Below are 21,308 nucleotides of genomic sequence, written 5' to 3'. Positions count from 1 at the left end.
TACGACTCCTATTTTGCTAGAAGCTCTTTTCTTCTCTTCTTACTATGCATCTGACATTCTTCATGGCTGATTCCTTATTTTTATTAATTTTTTTATTCTGCTTCTCTTTTTACCTGTCTTCTTCCACTTGAGTTAACTGCTTTCTCAAATCCCTTCTCAAAACTCTCTTCCTCTGTAAGGCCCTCCCCATTTGTTTTTGTCAAAATTCTTTAAAGATATTACTCTAACTGAAAAGCCCACAGCTTAAATTAAACTAGTCTCCAGTTAATAGATGTGGTACATATTTTTTCTCCATGTGTAGGACACAAGCAAGGCTCCCCAGTCCCTTGCAAGGTTATGAAGATGGCAAAGTTTCCTTCACTAAAGTCCTCTTCTAATGCTTCATTGTCCCTTGGAGGTGATCTTGAATTCTTTTTTGTTTATTTGTCTATTTTTATTTTTATTGGTAAACAGTACTTTATTTTTTCCAAATATATGTAAAAATAGTTTCCAACATTCATTTTTTAATAAGATTTTGAGTTTCAAATTTTTTCTGTCTTTCCCTCCCAGCCCCGCCAAGATGGCAAGCAATCTGATATAGGTCATACATGTGCAATCATGTAAATATATTTCCACATTAGTCATGTTGTGAAAGAAGAAACAGAACGAAAGGGAAAAGCCACAAAAACAAAAAAAAGTGAAAATAGTATGCTTCAATCTGCATTCAGACTCCATAGTTCTTTCTCTGGATGTGGATAGCATTTTCTATCATGAGTCTTTTGAAATTGTCTTGAATCATTGTATTTCTGAGATGAGCTAAGTCAATCATAGCTGATCATTGTTACTATGTATAATGTTCTCCTGGTTCTGCCCACTTCGCTCAGTATCAATTCATGTAAGTCTTTTCAGGTTTTTATGAAATCTGCCTGCTAATCATTTCTTATAGCACAATGGTATTCCATTGCATTCATATACCACAACTTGTTCAGCCATTCTCCAATTGATAAGCATTTCCTTCAATTTCCAATTCTTTGCACCACCAAAAGAGCTGCTGTAAATATTTTTGTGTGCATAGGTCCTTTTGCCTTTTTAATGATCTCTTTGGGATACAAACCTAGTAGTGGTATTGCTGGATCAAAGGGTACACACAATTTTATAGCCCTTTGGGCATAGTTCTCCAGAATGGTTGGATCAGTTTGCAGCTCCACCAACAATGCATTAATGTTCCAATTTTCCTACATCTTTTCCAACAATTATCATTTCCCTTTTTGTCATATTAGCTAATCTGATAGGTGTGAGGTGGTACCTCAGAGTTGTTTTAATTTGCATTTCTTTAATCAATGGTGATTTAGAGCATTTTTTTTATGTGACTATAGATAGCTTTAATTTCTTCATCTGAAAATTGCCTGTTCATATCCTTTGACCAATAACCAGCTGGGGAATGACTTGTATTCTTATAAATTTGACTCAATTTTTTTTTATACTTGGGAAATGAGGCTTTTATCAGAGATACTTGCTATAAAAATTGTTTCCCATCTTGCTGCTTTCCTTCTAATCTTGGTTGTGTTGGTTTTGTTTGTGTAAAACCTTTTTAATTTAACATTATCAAAATTCTCTGTTTTGCATTTCATAATGTTCTCTGTCTCTTCTTTGTTCATAAATTTTTCCCTTCTCCATACATGTGACAGGTAAACTATTCCTTGCTCTCCTAATTTGCTTATATTATCAACCTTTATGTCTAAGTCATATAGGGTGTGAGATGTTGGTCTATGCCTAGTTTCTGCTATGCTTTTTTCCAGCTTTCCCAGCAGTTTTTGTCAATTAGTGAGTTCTTTTTTCAGAAACTCGAGTCTTTGGGTTTATCAAACAGTAGATTATTATAATAATTTACTACTGTGTCTTGTGTACCTAATCTATTCCACCGATCTACCACTCTATTTCTTAGCCAGTACCAAATAGTTTTGGTGTTTGCCACTTTATAATATAGTTTTAGATCTGCCACCTTCCTTTGTGGTTTTTTTTCATTAATTCCCTTAATATTCTTTACCTTTTTTCCTTCCAGATGAATTTTCTTATTTTTTTCTAGCTCTATAAAATAATTTTTTGGTAGTTTGATTGGTATGGTACTAAATAAGTAAATTGATTCAGGTAGCATTGTCATTTTTATTATATTAGCTTGGCCTATCCAAGAACAATTGATATTTTCTCAATTGTTTAGATCTGACTTTATTTGTGTGAAAAGTGCTTTGTAATTGTGTTCACATAGTTCCTGGGTTTGTCCTGGCAAGTAGACTCAAATATTTTATATTATCTACAGTTATTTTAAATCGAATTTCTCTTTCTTCTCTTCTTGCTGAGCTTTATTGGTAATATATAGAAATGCTGATGATTCATGTGGGTTTATTTTATATCCTGCAACTTTGCTAAAGTTGTTAATTATTTCAAGTAGTTTTTTAGTTGATTCTCTAGGGTTCTCTAAGTATACCATCACATTATCTGCAAAGAGTGATAGTTTTGTTTCCTCATTGTCTAGTCAAATTTCTTCAATTTCTTTTTCTTCTCTTGTTGCTAAAGCTAACATTTCTAGTACAATATTGAATAATAGTGGTGATAGATCTTTATTTCGTAAAGACTGTGTCAGTGAAGTCCAAGTTCTGACAGATGATATAAAGCTGAAATCAATCATGAAGTATTTATTAAGCACCTACTATGTACCAGGCACTATGATAGGTACTAGGGATAAAATGACAAAATCAAAAATGGTCTCTGCCCTAAAGAAGCTCACAATCTACACAAGGGAGATAACATGTACATAAACATGTGTGTATGTATGTATGTATGTACACACATAAAATAGGTACAGAATGACTTTTGAAGCGAAGGTACTAAGAACTGGAAGAATGCAAAGGCCTCATGTAGAAGGTAATGCTTGAGCCAAGCCTTGAAGTAAACTAGGATTTCTGAGAGAGAAAGGTAAGAAGGGAGTGCATTCTAGTCATGGGAGACAGTGCAAAGGCACTGAGATGGAACTTAAAATAAAGACCTAGGAATAAACCATACATATATATATATATATATACACACATACACACACACATATATATACACATATATGTTTGTGTATATATATATATGTATATGTATATGTTTACCATCCATGGACCAGCCTATCTAAGTTTAGAGAGCCTTGTTATCTGAAGGTTGACTACCAGGTAATATATACATATATATGTACATATGTGTATTATGTATATCATACATAGGTATTATATTATATTGTATTATATGATATATAAGTATACATAGGTGAGTGTATCTATACATGTATACACATATAGATGGATGTTTGTGTGTATATGTGTATGTATACATACATACATACATCAGTTGAAAGAAAAATAAAAGTGAAGTTTATCCTCAGTGCCATCCCCTGCCCAAGCAATGCCATCATACTTATTGAAGAAGTGAAAGACTGTGGGTATAGAATGCTGCACATGTTGCTGGGTACACTTGGCATTGAATGAATGAGATTGACCTCATGATCTTTGAATATGGATTGTGTTAAGCCTCATGCTAATGATTACAAATGTCAATAATTGAAGGACATATGGGAAAACTCTTTTGGGCTCAAGTGAATGAAAATTAATTTTACATAACACATAAGGCCTTGAAGAGTAAGCATGCAGATCACCAAAGACCAATGAGATATGGAACTTTGAGTTCTAATTTTATCACAATATAAATGCATATTTTTAAAAATTCAGTGGTAATTATGTCTGAAGACAGTTGACTGGTTGTGACCATCTTGCCTTTGAAGGCTACTTAAACCTTTAGATGTCAAGTCCATTTAACAAATATTAAGCAGCTAGGATGTTAAGAGTTGGATGCAACCCCAGAATGTACAATGTTGGAGCTAGAAAGACCCTTGATCAAAATATGTTAAATCAAAGAATATTAGAGTTTGAAGGGACTTTAGGGATCATCTAGTCACACACACAATTTCACAGAATTAAATATACTAATTATTAATATATAAAAACATACAATGTAATATAATGTGAAATAACTTGCAATATCACAGAATTAAATATATTAATATATAATAACATAATGTAACACAATGTAATGTATAATAACATACATCACAGAATATCATATACAATATATGTATAATATATAACATAATTAAATATATTAAATATCAAAGACTTAAAAGGGACTCCAGTGGCCTTCTGATTTCAGTTATATCTTACAGGAATTCTCACTATAGCATACCTTATAAGTTGTCCAACATCCATTTAAAGCCCCTCCACAAAAAGCAGCTCCCCACCTCTCAAGGAAGGCTTCAATTTTTAGATAGTCCCCCTGGATTAATAATGTTTTTTCCAGACATTAACTCAAATCGGCCTCTTTGCACACTCTCCCCATTGGTTTTGATCCTCCCCTCTGGAGCTAAACAGAACAAGCTTAATTTCTCTTCTACAGGACAATCCTTCAGATACTCAAAGATAGCAACCATGTTTTTCTATGGGTTTTTTATTCTGTAGGATAAATATGCCCATTTTCTTTAACTATCTTCATATGACATGAACACAAGACTCTTCACTGTACGAGTCACTCACCTCTGGACGACATCCAACTTATCCATTCATTTAAACTGTTGTACCCCGAACTAAACACGATACTTCATTGGTTTTGTAGTCTTTTCTGGATGTTGCTTGAATAATTTCTTGCACACTTAATCTCCTTTTTCTGAATCTGTTTAAATATTTAACTATTTTTCTTCAAGAAAAAAATAGATTTAAGTCCCTAGGCTTTTTCTAACTCTTTCATAAAAGGCAGAAACCCTTGCCTGAACCAACGAAAAGCCTCTCAAGTTTCTCCTACTTTATTTCCTCAGCAGAAGAGTCTTTTGAAATCCAAGGGCCAACCTTTCTAGAACAAAGAGCAGGGTTCTCCCAATTATCCCAGCCTTCAGCCCTAGCCTTTTCTTCGGATTCCCTTATGTGGTCTAGTGGCTTGGGTCTTTTTGTCAGAGATCTCACCCTAGCTCACAGTAAGCATGCCTTATACTGCCCAGATTCTCACCTCTGAAGACTAAACTATTAACCAAGGGATAGTTATTTGCCCAATAATGACCAAAGAGTGCTCCAGACCTCTTCATTTTCTGTGCAGATGAGTCATTAGGGAAAGACTCTGAAACAAACTAAGCCTAGAAAAAAAGATTAGTGACTAGATGAATTACTGATTCTAGCAAACAAAGGTACAGCCAGTCCAAATCCTCAGAGGGGACTTCCAGACATATTCTTCTAATTCCCCCCCTTTTTTTTGGCAGTCATGTCACATTGCTTACTCATATTGAACTTATGGTTCAGTAAAAACTTCATGTCTTTTCCAGACAAGCTGTTCTTTAACTATGCCTCCCCCATCCCATACTTGAAATGTTGATTTTTTTTTTTACTCAAGTATAAGACTTTATGTTTATCCCTGTGGAGTCTCATCTTATTAGGTCCAGTTCAATGCTTTTGCACATCAAGTTCTTTTTGAATTCTGACTGTCAACCTGAAGTTTTAGTTATCATTTCCAACTTTGTGTCGTTTGCAAATGTGATAGGTTCAACATCTTTTCATCCAAGTCATTAATAAAAATGCAAGCTCAGGGCCAACTATAGATCTTTGGGGCACTACACTGGAGACTGCCTGCCAGGTTGACAGTGGAGCATTAATGACTATTCTTTGAATCTACCCATTTAACCAATTCTAAATCCAAGGAACTGCATTAGGTCTGTATCTCTCCATCATCTCTACAGAATAATATTATATACTTCATCAAATACCTGGCTAAAATATAGGAAACTGATTTCTACCATATTCCTCTGATCTATTATTTTAGGGACCCTGACCAAAAACCAAAAACAAAAACAGAATAAGGTTAGGCTGATAAAATCTATCCTTGACAAGGATACACTGGCTCCTTGTAGTCACTGCTTCCTTTTCTAGATTTTACTAACCATGTCTTTAGTGATTTGTTCTAGAATTTCCCTAGGAATAAAAGTGATGCTCACTAGCCTATGGTTTGCTGACTCTTTTCTTCCCTTTAAAAATGGATATTTGCTTTTTTTCAACCATTTAAAATTTTTTAAAATTTTATTTTCAGATCTGCACTCACTACCTCCCTGTCGCCTTCCCTCATAAGAAAGCAACAAAATAAAATTCCTATTATGAACATGTATAGTAAAAAAAAAAACAAATACCTACATTGGTCATGTCTAAAAAAAAATAATGCCTCAATCTGTACTCTCAGTCCATCGCCTCTCTATTTGGAGGTGGGTAGTAGATTTCATTTTGAGTCGTCTTGAATTATGGTAAGTCATTGTGTTTATCAGAGTTTCTAAATCTTTCAAAGTTGTTTGTTTTTTATAATATTGCTGTTATTATAGAAATTGTTCGCCTGGTTCTGCTCATTTCATTCTTCATTAGTTCATATAAGTCTTCCCATGTTTCTCTGAAACCATCCCCTTCATCATTTCTTATAGCACAATTCCATCATATACACATACCTTCTCTTTCCCTTCTTCTCTTAAGATTTTCAAGGTATAACAAAACCACTCCCAGGCCTTGTCTAATTAGACCCCTAATGTCTCATCTAAGTGCTGGATAATAGGGTTCAGAGGGGACACATTTATCATCTCTCTATATTTGTATGTAAATAATTTATCCTTATTTAGTCCCTTGTGATTGTTTATTTGCATTTACCTTTTTCTATTTCTCTTAAATCTTGTGTTTAAACTTCAAAGTTTCTCTGCAATTCATGTTTTTTCATCAGGAATGCTTGGAAGTCCCCTGTTTCATTAAAGATTCATTTTTTCCTCCTATAGGATTATACTTAGTTTTGTTGGGTGAGTTGTTCTTGGCTATAAGTCTATATCCTTTGCCTTCTGGAATTTCTTATTCTCTCCATTTCTTTATGGTGGTGGCTGTTAAATCATGTGTGATCTTGACTGTGGGTCCTAGATATTTAAATTTTTTTTCTCTCTGGCTACTTTCAGTATTTTTTCTTTGACTTGGAAACTCTGAATTTTGGCTATAATATTCCTGGGAGTTTTCATTTTGGGTTTTATTTTTTTTCAGGATGAGGCTATTGGACTTTTAAAATTTTTTTCTGCTTTTCCCTCTGGCTATAAGTGGTCTATGTATTTTTTTTAAGAATTTTTGAAATATGATATCTAGGTTCTTTTTCTGATGTGACTTTCAAGTAGTCCAATAATTCTTAAATTATCTCTCCTAGAATCTGTTTTCCCAGTTCGGTTGTGTTTACTATGAGATATCTTACATTTTCTTCTTTTTTCAGTCATTTGACATTATTTTTAATATTTCTTGTTGTCTCATGGAATCAGTAGCTTCTATTTTGTCCATTTCTGGGAATTTTATGCTGGGGTAGGGTTTTGTTCCAAGCTGTGAATTATCTTTCCAAATCTTTCTTTCATAGTTCTCATTTCTTTTCCCATTTTTTCCCTCTCCAACACTCTCACTTGGTTTTTAAAAGAATTTTTAGCACTTAAAAACCCAACAACTCTTGCTTCATCTCTTCCAGGAATTCTTTTTGGATTTGTGTCCAAGCTGGGTTTTATGTTGAAGCTTTGCTTGTGGATATTTTAGTCATTTTCTTTTTCTGTCTTTTGTCTTGAATTTCCCTGTCATTATGTTGGCTTTTCATGTTGGGATTCTTTTTTTGTTGGTTTGCTCATTCTTCTAGCCTACTTTCTGACTTTGTACTTTATGTTTAAGGTTGAACTCTGTACATTTCTGGGGGAAATGTCTGCCCTGTTCTTGCTGCTGCTTTCTTGGAATAGTGAATGTTATATTATTTCAGGGTCTCAGGGACAACTCAGGCTGGGTACCTACAAGATTTCAGTACCCTCAAAGTGGTTTGATCCAGGAAATTGTCTGATTGTTGCTCTCCTATTATGAGCTCTGCAAATTCCTTCCTGGCTTGGGTTTGAGTCTGAGCAACATGTCTATAGGATTGCACCTGGATGGAGTTCCAGTAGGCTGCTACTGAGCTGCGTTATTATCAGTTAACCGAAAAGCTCTACTGGTTCAGGGTGACAGAAATGCAGACTCCCTTTTAGTCTGGTCTTACTGAACTGGTTATTTCCTTATAGGTTTCAGACTGTGTTAGAAGTCAGAATCAGACTCCTACAATCAGAACGACATTGTTAACTGCTTGCTTCAGAACTTGTTCTTTACTTGGTACACAGCCTATGACCCATGACCACTCTTTACCCTAGAATTCTACTTCTAGGTTCAGGTCTCCTCCTCAGTCTGCCCTGGATCTGTGACCTAGAACTGGGTAGTGAGCAACAGTCCTGCCATGTGGCAGCTATTCCCATGCCCTGCACAAGTTTAGGCCCTTCTGTGTTGGATTTGGAATCCCTTCTTGCCCTTATGCACATATTTTTCTCTGTGCTATAATGCTTACACAGCATGCTCACTCCTGGCTAGATCCCAGTGTCTGCAGACATCTCTGTTTCCCTAAGGCAACCTAGACAGGAGAAAATGACTGTTGTTATTATTATTATTATTATTATTTATTTCCCAATCAGGACTCAGCCTGGTGCATTTTCCAGATTAGTTTGGTGCAGTGGTGGGGGAACATTGACTATATGTCTTCCTGCTACTCTGCCATCTATGATAATGTATTTTCAAATACTCAATTCTAAAATGCCAAAGAAACAGCTTGTAGCATAAAGGGTAGAATGATAGATGTGCATACAGGATGTGCCATGTATGTCCAGGCACACTATAATGTCTCAAAAATGTTATTTTGTGTTTCATTTTTAAGTTGTTAAATGTGGTTGTTCGTTTTTAAAAATTAAATTTAGTCTTTATTTTTTCGTTTGATGAATAAAAATAATATCCTTTATGATTCAATATTCAACAAATGCTTGCCTTAAAACATTTCTCTGAATACATACTCTCATGAAGTACATTGTACGGTCTTTTGGGTAGAACCTTGGCTTTGGAATTAGAAAGACCTTCATTCAAGTCTCACCTCCAATGCTTATTAGCTGTGTGATCATTGGTATACCACCTAATCTTTCTGAACCTGAGTTTACTTATCCAAAAAATGAGGATTAATAATGCCCTGTATTATCTACCTCACAAAGTTGTTATGAAGCTTAGATGAGACAATATAAGTAAAGTACTATATAAATACAAGCCATTATTGTGTGATAAAGAATTTAGTTTCTATATCTGTCCTCATTCTTCCTTTTGCTCATTTGCAATTAACTTAATGTTTCCTGTGCCCTTCCAATACTATGGAATGGAAATTTAATAGTGGAATAAAATTTCTGGCTAATTTTAGAATAACTCCCTCATTGACACATGAGACTCTAGTCATTTTATGTACTTTTACTGAATATTTTGAACATTTTCTCATTGGAATGTGGTGATAGTGCAGACTCCTTGACTTTCAGATCTGTATCTAGAGAAATTTCAAATCACTTGGGGTCTTTGAGATTGATTTTTAACAGTAAAAGGAAAAGGGGGCCAAAGATTGTGGGGATTTTTTTGTTTCTTTTCCTGAAATCCAATACTAACCAATGTCTCTAGATCTGTGGTCCTAAGACATTCTGACGGATTTAAACTCCAGAGACAAAATAGCAGTGATCTCTCCTAAGTCATGATGACAGATGGGCTCGGCTCCTGGGTAGGAGTGGAAGTGGCTAGGGCTGAGGGAATCCGTGGGAGAGAACCATTTTTCTTTCTGAGAGTGGACCATGACCGAAGTGGCCTCAAGTGTAAAGATGCTAAATTTGCCTTTTATAAGGGAGTATGGGGCTATAGAGCTGGGGAGTCAGTATAGGGATGACATAGAGGTGGGTGCGAAGAGGCACAAGAATTTGTCTGCTTTAAGGGGATTAGAGTGCTACATGACTGGGAGATAGAGGTTACAGGTATATAGTATAGGTAACTGTGTGGCATAACTGAGGGGAAGAGGGAGGTTCCTTAGCTGACGTTCTTGCAATGGAACATATTAGAACTGTGCCTGAAGAAAATTTATTTGGAAATCAAACCAAAAAAATATGTACAGGAATTACATAGGAGGAGGGGTTGGGGCAGCTAGGTGGCGCAGTGGGTAGAGCCCTGACCCTGAAGTCAGGAGGACCTGAGTTCAAATCCCGCCTCAGACCAAACACTTCACACTAGCTGTGTGACCCTGGGCAAGTCACTTCACCCCAATTGCCTAAAAATAAAAAAAATTTTAAAAAAGGAATGGGTTGCAATCTGCATCAATAGAGGAAGTACCTATGATAATGACACCATGGATGGCTGATTCAAAGTAAAATAAAGTTAAACTTTTTTTTTAACCATAAAAAGAAGATGCCTTTGGCAGAAGTTAGCAGGGTGGATTAGATGGGGTAGGTCCTGGAGGCTAATGAGGGACTGAACTAGGTGGAGTAACCATGGGAATGGAAAGGAGAGGCAGTGTGGGATAACGGAAAAAGCATTCAACTTGGAATCAGAAGTCTCGTATCTTCCTTACCTGTGCCTTGGAGTAAATCATTTCAAAGCTCTGTGCCTCAGTTTTATTGTAAATTGAGGGGGAATGGGCTAGATGGTTTTTCAAGTGTCTTCCATGACTAGGTGGCACAGTGGACAGAACACTGAGCCTGGAGTCAGGAAGATCTGAGTTCCGATTTGGCCTCAGATACTTCCTACATGTGTGACCCTGGGTAAGTCACTTAAAAATCTATTTGCCTCTGTTTTCTCCACTGTAAAATGGAAACAATCACCACCTGCCTCCCAGGGTTGTTATGAGGATCAAATAAGATAATATGGGTAAAGCACTCAGGACAGTGTCTGGCGCACAGTAGGTACTATATACATGCTTATTCCCTTCCCCTTCTCTAATGTTCTATGGTTTTATGAGATTAGCTGGCTTGAAGAGTGGCTTATAGACCTATAGAATCATAGATCTAGAACTGGAAATGATCTTAGAGGTCATCTGGTCTATAGCCCTCATTTTACAGATAAGGAAGCTAAGATCCAAGAAGTTTGATTTTTCCCATGGTCGCACAGGTAGGAAGTATCAGAAGTGGGGTTTGAGGTTATCTGAATACAGAGACCTTATGCCTTCCACTGTACCATAATTGCAATAGCATTATGCAAAGACATTTTCAAGTGCCAGAAAATAAGAAGAATTCTCATACATAGGCTATTTAGTGCTGGCAGAGGCTGGACTTTGTGGTGAGAGTGTGTACCAATTTAGAGGACTTGGTAAGGCAGGAAAAAGATTGCTTGAGAAAGGTCGAGGCTTGGGGGTTTCAACTTTCAGTCTCAGCTCTATTCTCTCAGCATCATCAATCAACATTTACTAAGTGCCTGCTTTGTGCCCGGCACTGTGCTAAGCTCTGGGCTCACAAAAAGAGGCAAAAGGTGGTCCCTGCTCTCAAGGAGCTCACAATAATAGGGGAGACAATATGCAACAAATACATATAAAGCAAGCTATAAATAGGATAAATAGGAAATAATTAACAGAGGGAAGGCACCAGAATTAAGAGGGGTTGGGGTGTGTATGTGTGATTATTGTGATGTGTTTGTGGGGCCAATTAATCAGCAAGCACCTATTAAGTTCCTGTGGTGTGTCAGGTACTGGGAATGCAAAGGCCAACCCAAAATAGTTCTTGTCCTCAAGGAGTTTATGTTCTATTATGGTTAGTGGGTTCTTGTGTCAAGACCAGATTCATAGTTTATATTGCTTCAGCGCCCATAGAGAGTATACACCAGTCCTGGAGAATCAAGCAGTTATGAAAATTAGAGTCAAAAACAGCCTAAACTATGTCAGCTGGATCAGTTGAGTTTGCTTCCCTATCTCTGTCCCAAGAAAGGGGTGCTTTAAAGCACTTGGCAACCTATGACTTTGTTATCTCCCACTTCCTTTCCTTCCCAATCTGTGTCCTTTCCCCTGGCCCTTCTGTCTCTAAGCATCCAGGTTTTCCTAATTCCCTGGCAGAAGGTGAGGAGTCAGGGCTTCTTGAACCATGAGACACACTTCCATCTCTCTCTTCTCTCATATAAGGATTCTGTGAGGCAAGAACTTAGGTCTAGGCAGCAAGTCACCAATGTTGAACTAACAGTTCACTGTGCCAAGAGCACTGGGCTGTGACCTGTAAGGGATTTACAAAGGAAGAAGACATGATTCTTTTCCTCAATTGCTGCCTCTTCTGAGAATACCAATATGGGTGCTAAGCAGGGCCAAATGACTTGGTTTGGGATATTCAGGGCCCCCAAACTACCGTGACAGCATCAACCATCTGGTCCTCCAATTTGGAAATGTGCTAATTCTGTTTTGAATGCATTGATACTATCCTTGGACCATCATATACCTAAGTAGGTTAAAACCATTATCTATCATTACCCCTGCCCATCCTTGTGTCTAAACTGCTGACCAGGTAAAGGAGAGGGATAGAGGTATTTCTCTTATTTCTAACCTAGTAGGTAAATGAGAGTGCTTTCTTTTTTTTGTTGTTTGGGTGGTGTTTATTTTTACTTTTTTTTTTAAGTAGGAAATCAGAACTTAGCCAACTGTGTAAAATCAGCTTGTTAAATGAACTTGAACTGGGGGGAAATATAGAATAAAAAACCATTCCCTGAACAAATGAAATGAACAGGCAATCAGGCAAGTAGGATGCAGGATGATGGTTCTTCCTCCCACCTACAAAAAACCCCAACCCTCTAACCCTGATCCAAATGAAACTCATTTCTCCATTTCTGGAGGCCAACGGTTTCTCAGTCTTCATTAGACTTGAGTGAAACAAGATATTTTCCTACTTAATACTGAGAGAACCTGGGGGTTGGTAACCAGAGTATCAGGTGCTATCAGGAATGGTTTTCAAGCTATTTAAACTCCTGGAAAGACATGTCTACACATATTTATAGCACTATGACTGTACATGCATGTTGTACATATAAGATACTGTAGAGCAGATAATATAAGAAAAAGAATATGATACAAATGAATCAGAGGAAAGAAGACAGTATGTCAGGAAAGTGTATAAAATTAGAATTTTTTATACAGAGTGAAACATTGAGTGAGAAAAAGTAATGTGCCCAAATTCACATGCAGTCTGATGAACTTAACCTTCCTTAGTATTTTTCTGTTTCTTCTGCCTGCAATTTCGGTCCAGACTCATAACCTTACCCATGCAGTTTGGACCCAAGACCATTGCCTCTTTGCTAGAGATCAACAGTTAGATCAGTTTGGAAATGGAAGAAAATGGCATTAACGCATGTAAAATAGTCTCAGAGCCATATGGATAAGAAATCTGAGGAGAAAGCTAAGCACTTGCATTATCACCTGTATCCCCAAGGAGATTAGCTTGGGGAAAGAGAAGACAGTGGGGATAATGTCACAGAGTGAAACTTTCTATTGTACTCTTGAACATGAGCTCCATGTATACCTTGTATATACCTGTTTCCATAGTGTCTAAGTACAGGGTAGATGTTGAGCACACAGAAAGGGCTTAATAAATGTTTGCTGAGTTAACTCAAACCTTCTCTTCTACTCTGCTTGGTTTTGGGGATAAGGTTTCTATGGACCAGATCTTTAATTTTATTGGAATGGGAAGCTCTCTACCAATGTAGATGAGTACTTATTTGACAATTTATAGTCTTAGCTTCTCAGGCCACTGAGAAACCAGATGATTTTCTCAGGGTCACATGATCTATATATATTGGAAATAGGGCTCAGACCCAGGTCTTCCTCATTTGAAGTCTAGCATTCTTTTTACTGTCTCCAAAATACTCATTCCTAATACTGATCTCCCTACCTAGAAAGGCCTTCCTTCCCCTCAACCTACTAAAGTCCTGTCTACCCTTTAAGGTTCAGTTCAAATCTCATGTCTTCCAAAAAGCTTCATCAGGTGACCAAACCTCACTCTGATCTTCTTCATTCTCCATTCTGTTTATTGTCTGAATCATTCCTTTGAATGGGAAGGGAAGGAGGAGGGAATAAGCATTTATATAATGCCTACTATGTGCCAGGCACTATGCTAAGCATTTCATGAATAACATCTCATTTGATCCTCCCAACAACCCTGCAAAGCAGGTGCTTATACCCACTTTATGACTGAAGCAAACAGAGGTTAAGTGACTTACCTAGGATCATAAAGCTAGTAAATGTCTGAGGCTAAATTTGAACTCAGGTCTTCCTGATTCCTAGACTAGTGCTCAGTCCACTGAGCCATCTATCTGCCTTTGGAAACAATGCTATCCTACTTTACATTAATTTTCTTTGTTTCATGTGTGTCCTCAGTTTTGGCTCCTCAGTTCAACTGGGAGCCCCCAGAAGGGAGGACTATGCCTAACATTTCTTTTATGTCACCTTGAGTGCCCAGTTGGGACATACACACAGCAATTGCTTCATATGAACTTATTGAATAACTGAGTGTCCAGCTCATCTTGCCGTACCCTTAATTGAAACAGTGGCATAGGGATATCTGCTATAGACTTGGTTACCAGATCATTAATCTGGTTAGATTTGCTAGAATCGATAGTGAGTGCTTACTGAATGCCTGGAGTGTTCTTCCAAATAAAGCACATGAATTATAGAGCATGCATTTTGTGATGTCCCTTTTGGCTTTTAGAGCAGAGAAAGAAATAACATTAAGAAAACAAGATTGGGAAAAGCAACTATGTTAGACCAAGTGTACACAGAGGAGGGCTAGGCTGGAGGCAACATAGTTATGAGGGCATTGAGGGATCCTTCCATAAGGAATATGAAGAGAGAAAAGATACTAAAGACACCAAGACAATTCTCCAATCCTATTAATGCCAAAATAAGGACCCCAAGTAAACATCAAAAACCATTGGCTTATATACTTATTTTCTAATATATACTATATATACTTTTTTATGAGAATAATATATACTTTGAGGAAACTATTAGTCGGTAATAGGAAGACTTTTGCAAGCAATATCCCACAGGAGACTACATCTTTGCCATTATACAATCGACTGAAACATGTAGGAAATACAAGATCCCACTGTGCTTGTTATCTGTTGACTATAAAAAGTTTTTGATTCAACAGAGCAAAATGCCACCTTGAATGACCTCTGCCAATAAGATGTCTCTCATATCTATCCTTGAAAGATATAACAATAGAATAACCTTGCTTGATGACCCTCTGATAATTAATATTAGTCAAGTTATAAAGCAGGAAGATCTATGTTTGCCAAGTGCGTTCACTGCAATTGAGAAGATTCAGTTTGGAACCAAGTTGAAGAGGGATTCCTTATGAATGGTATCCTCTAGATCCTTATGTTTATGAATGACATCACACTAATTGCATCAAGTCTCTAAATATTGTGGAGCTTCCTGGACAAGCTAACATAGCTACTTAAAAGAGATTGGCCTAACCATCCACATGGGAAAAAACAAGTGGATGAAGAGTACTCACTGTCCAGATTATAACATTCAATTAGATGAACAACCTATAGAATGCATCCACCAGTACACAATTCTTGGCAGATAGTTTAAAAGGACAGTAAGTGGAACACAGAATTAAACAGGAGAAGAGAAGACTGGATTGCCTCCGGGAAATTGCAAACTCCTTTAATGACCTCAAAATTTTTCCTTAAACAAAGACTATCTTTTTAAAACCTGTATTGAAACCCAATCATTGTACTCATGGCTTTGAGTCATGGAATGCTGCCTTCTCCGAAGAATTAAAAGTTATTCTCCTCCAAGCTAATGGAGATGTTCATGGTATATATGAACAGATTGTGAAACAAAACAAATAAGGAAATACTCAGAAGGACTGAAGTAATAGATATCCTGAAAGAAATGTATGGTTGAAAAAGGATGGGTTCATCATGTGGTAAGAATGAGGGAAACTGAATGAGTAGCCCATGTTATTCTCATAGTGTAAGAAGAGTTTGAGGAAGGCTCACATTATATCAGCTACAAATTTATGGAGGATCTGGATAAGAGTCACAAAGAAAGCATAGGCATGGATGGGTTGCAATCTGAATCTCTGGAGGCAATATCCATATTCTATGATGAGAACACAAATTCACTTGAATATTTTAGTATTTTGCCTGCTTGACATATTACTCTACTTATGTAATACCTTCCTCTCATCTTTTTTAAAACAAATATTTATAGTTAGAAAGGATGGGTGTAGAGAGAATTATGGAAATTATTTCCAGTTGCCTTAGTTAAAAGGCTGAATATCAGAGGCTCTTAGCTACAACCTGAAGTGTGATTTCTCCTCTGACAGAGACTCCAAACACTTGATAAGAGTAATTGAAGAAGGGTTGAGCAGTTGTACTTTTTACTTTTAGCAAATAATCATTCATACCTCTTTAACTGATCTGACTAAGCCTTCAGAGAGTGGTTCTTACTGTGTTTAACAGACAGAGAGTTTAAAAATCCCATAAAGAAGCAAAGATATATTAGAACTGTGAAATGTAAAAATATGCACATCATTTTGTGGAATTCCCCACTGAGCGATCTTGGTTTTGGAGAGATGGAGTCGAATCAGTGGGATTCATATGTAAAGCAGAAATCTAGGACCCAGGAATGAACTTACATATATGTGTGTGTGTATGTATATGTGTATATGTATCTATGTGTGTATATATGCATATATATACACACATATATACATGCATATATGTGTATATGTATACACACGTATATGTGAGACAGGTAGGGAGGGAGACAGAGATAGAAAGAGATAGAGACAGACAGAGATAGAAAGATGGATAAAAGAGAGAAACAGAAAGAGACAGTGAAAGGGATAGGAAAAGATAGATAGAAGACAGAAAAACAGAAACAGAGATAGAGTGGAGATAGAGAGTAAGAGGCAGAAGCCTATTTGAGGAGTACCATCTCTGGTGTCACATAGAAAAACCAATTATGGATTCAAAAGAGAACTTGCACTGGTAGTTAAGAGCCAAGTTGTGGAGAGGAACAGGTGCAAAGAGCACAGCTGAGCAACCTACCCAGGAGAGACATTGCACCCCGGGGGATGCACTGAGGACAGCATAAGAACAGAAAGGACATTAAAATTCCAAACCTCCCTCCGCCCCCTCCAGACTTTTCTACTACTCTCAAGGGCACCACTATCTTCCCAGTGCCCCTGGCTTGAAACTCAGGTGTTGTCCTCTACTCCTCATTGTCTCTCACTGCTCTTCCCACTCCTCCCACCCACCCCGCTATTGCCATTCAATTGGTTACCAAGATTTATCAATTTCACATCTCTTGAATACTCTTCTTTTTCTCCTCTTATACTGCCACCATCCTGGTGCAGGCCCTTATCATCTCCTTCTGGTGGGTCTGCCTGCCTCAAGTCTCTCCCTCCCCCATCCCACCCTCCATTTAGCTGCCAAAATGATTTTCCCAAAGCAAACGTCAGACCATGTCATCTACCTTATCAATAAACTCCGGTGGCTCCTTATCACCTCCAGGATCGGATATAAAATACTTTCTTTGGTGTTCAAAGTCATTCGTAATCCAGCCCTTCTCACCTACCTTTCCATTCTTCTTACACTTTACTCTATGCCACGTACAAGGATTCACATATGATTCAGCAACACTAGCCTCTTTGCCATACCATGAACAAGGCATCTCTTGTCTCTGGGCATTTTTTCTGGCTGTCTCCCATGCCTGGAATGCTCTCCTTCCTCATCTCTGCCTCCTGGCTTCCCTGCGTTCCTTCAAGTCCCAACTTAAATTTCATCTTCTACAGGAAGCTTTTCCCAATTCCTCTTAATTCTAGTGCAGTCCCTCTGTTAATTTTTCAATATTTATGCTATGGGGCAGCTAGGTGGCATAGTGGATAGAGTGCCAGGCCTGTAGTCAGGAAAACTCATCTTCTTGAGTCCAAATCTGGCCTCATACACTGACTAGCTGTGGGATCTTGGGCAAGTCACTTAATCCTATTTGCCTCAGTTTCCTCATCTGTAAAATGAACTAGAGAAGGAAATGGCAAACTGCTCCAGTATTTCTGCCAAGAAAACCCCCAATAAGTTTACAAAAATCAGACATGACTGAACAACAAAAATGTATGCTGTATATAGTTTGTTTGTACATATTTGTTTGCTTGTAGTCTCCCCATGAGATTGTGAACTCCTCAAGGGCAGGGACTGTCTTCCTTCTTATTGTATTCCCAGTGCTTGGCATAGTACCTGGTACATAATGGACACTTAATAAACATGTACTGACTGGCTGGCTCTTCAGTACCAGGGGGGTGAGTTTTTCTCAAAATGATTACCTACTAAGACAGTCTTTTTATGTATGTCTGATGGTGGTAGTGCTGATAGTGATGGGTGTATATGTTTGTGTATGTTTTGGGTTCTGGGCTTTCTCATGAACTCTCTGGAAATGAGAATACTCAGGGAAGACTCTCTTTCTCATCCAATCTATAAATATGCCACGACAACCAGATTCATAGATTACTAGAGTCTGAGAGCTGGAAGATATCTCAGAAGTCATTCAATTTAACCCATACAGGAAAAGACTTTGACCCTGACTTATAGTCAGATACTAATTGTCTCCTCTGGCTCTCCTCTTATGACATCACTAAAAGAAACCATCTAGTTTATGCCTGAAGACCTCAGGTGATAGAAACTCTATACTTCCAGAGGCAGCTCACTGTACTTTTATACCACTCTAATTGTTAGGAATTCTTTCTCAATTTCAAGCCCAAAAATCTCTCTGCAATTTGCATGCATTAGAAGAGAAGTTACAGAGTGGATTGGAAAGCACCTAGGGCTTGGAATCAGCAGAGTTAACTTTGAATCCCATCTCTTACACTTAATAGCAGTAACATTTTTAAAAAATATTTTTTTTCAATTACGTGTGAAAACAATTTTTAACATTTGTTTTTTAAAAAAATTTGATTTCCAAATTCTTTCCCTCCCTGGCCCCTCATTGAGAAGGCAAACAATTTGATATAGGTTATACATGTGTAGTCATACAAAACATATTTTCATATTAGTAATGTTGTGAAAGAAAATGCAGACCAAAAAAGAAAACAAAAATTTTTTTAAAAGCATGCTTTGATCTGTATTCAGACTCCATCAATTATTTTGCTTGAGGTGGATTTTTCATCATGTCTTTCAGAATTGTCTTGGATCATTGTGTTGCTGAGAATATCTAAATCATTCATAGCTGATAATCATATAATATTGCTGTTACTGTGTACAATGTTCTCCTGGTTCTGTTCACTCCACTTTACATCAGTTCATGTAAGTCTTTCCAGGTTTCTCTGAAAGCATCCTGCTCATCATTTCTTATAACACAATAATATTTCATCACAATCATATACTATAACTTGTTCAGCCATTCACCTATTGATGGGCATTCCCTCAATCTCCAATTATTTGCCACCACAAAGAATTGCTATAAATATTTTTGTATATATAGGTCCTTTTCCTTGGTAAAAAAAATCCCTTTGGGCTACAGTTCTAGTAGTGGTATTGCTAGGTTAAAGGAAGCAGCAACATTAATATTATAAATATGAGCAAATTTGAAGACATTAATAAACAATTTATATAATAAGTATAAAAGCAAACAACTTTGAAGGTTGAAAGAACTATGATCAGGGTAGCTAGGTGGTGTGGTGGATAGAGCCCTGGCCCTGGAGTCAAGAGGACCTGAGTTCAAATCTGGCCTCAGACACATAACATTTACTAGCTGTTTGACTCTGGGCAAGTCACTTAACCCCAATTGCCTTGGCCCCCCCCAAAAAAACCTATGATCAACAAAGTAACCCATCTATGATTCCAGAGGATTTATTACGAAGCATGTTATCTACTTCTTGGCTGAGAGTTGATGGATTCAGAGTGCACACTGAGACATCTATTTTTGAATATAACCAGTTAGGGAATTTGTTTGCTTAAATATGCATATTTGTTACAAGAAATTTGTCTTTTTTTTTCCAATGGGGTAAAAGGTGGGATGGAGAGAAAATAGATTTCTGTTAATTAAAAAAATAAAATTTTAGTAAAAAATTCAGCAGTGTAGCCAAGTTTTTATCCATCTATAAAGTGAGAATAATTGCTAATATTGATAGCACACCTGAAGGTTTCCAAAGTGCTTTACAAATATTATCTAATTTGGTTTGAACCTCAAAACAACCCTGTGAAATAGATACTATTAGTATCTCCATTTTACAAATGATAAAACAGATTGAGAGAGGTTTAGTGATTTACCCAGGATTACACAGTGAATAAATATCTGAGGCAGGACTAGAGTTCATCCAGTACTCTATCCACTGTGGTGGCAGCAACAAGCAAGCAACCTGCAGAAGTAACAGCAGCAGCTACCATCACCACCACCACCATCACCACCACCAACAACCTCAAACCATCACTGTACCCTCCGTGCCGACCTTATGCCGGCAGCGCCGTACCCTCTCCTCCTATAAGGAGCAGGCTGCCAGGGTCATACTCACTCTCGAGTCTTCGGTCCTCAGCCGGATAAACACACAGAGATGAGCCATCGGGAGGCGCCAACACCAGAGCTTTATTCAGAGGCCATCACAGCAAGCCATCACAGCAAGCCCAAGCAGCAAGGCCAGAGCAACAGAGCAGGAGCCAAGAGAGAGAGCGTGATCTGACCACGCTTGTCCTTAAGTACCTACTTAGCCCCTCCTCCCCAGCCTGCTTACTAGCCAATGATTGTAGGGTCAGATACCGGAAGGGGCTGTATGAGTTTAGCACACCAAGGGGGAGGGAATGACGTAGGAGGCTAGGACCGGATACAGGAAGGAGGCGACTGGGATTAGTGCATAGACAGAGTACATGACCTAGGAAGTCAGGAAGGAGGCGTCTGGGGTCAGTGCTACACAAAGGGACCCAGGAAGTCAGGAAGGTCGCAGGAAGGAGGCTTCTGGGGTTGACGTTGCATATAGGGAGGGGACTAAGCAAAGGGAACTCAGTCCTCTGCCATCCCACTCCCATGTGGCACCGCCCCTTGCCTCAGGAGCACAAGCTCCAGCTACTTCCTTGCACCCAGCTTATCTAACATAGCACTGCCCACTGCCTCAGGGCTTCTCCGTACCCAGCCCATCCCAGTTCACCATGACTCCGCCTACCACAGCCCCTGCCTCGACTTCCAAATATACCCAGATCTTGCCCTAAACTTGCCACAGCACCCACCTGGTAGTTGCCAACATCAGACAGTCCCTCACAATTCCCCCTTTTTGTTTAATAGAGGGGTGGAGACGGGGTCTCTATACTAAGCCTTCGGTTCTGAGTGCCTCTGTAGAACCTCTAAGAATCCTAAGAAAACCTCCTAAAATAGTGGGTAGT

Source organism: Vombatus ursinus, unplaced genomic scaffold (genome assembly GCF_900497805.2).
Source record: "Vombatus ursinus unplaced genomic scaffold, bare-nosed wombat genome assembly UNPS02014794.1, whole genome shotgun sequence".
Taxonomy (NCBI): Eukaryota; Metazoa; Chordata; class Mammalia; order Diprotodontia; family Vombatidae; genus Vombatus; species Vombatus ursinus.
The sequence above is the reverse complement of the archived record's forward strand: the minus strand, read 5'-3'. Positions refer to the sequence as shown.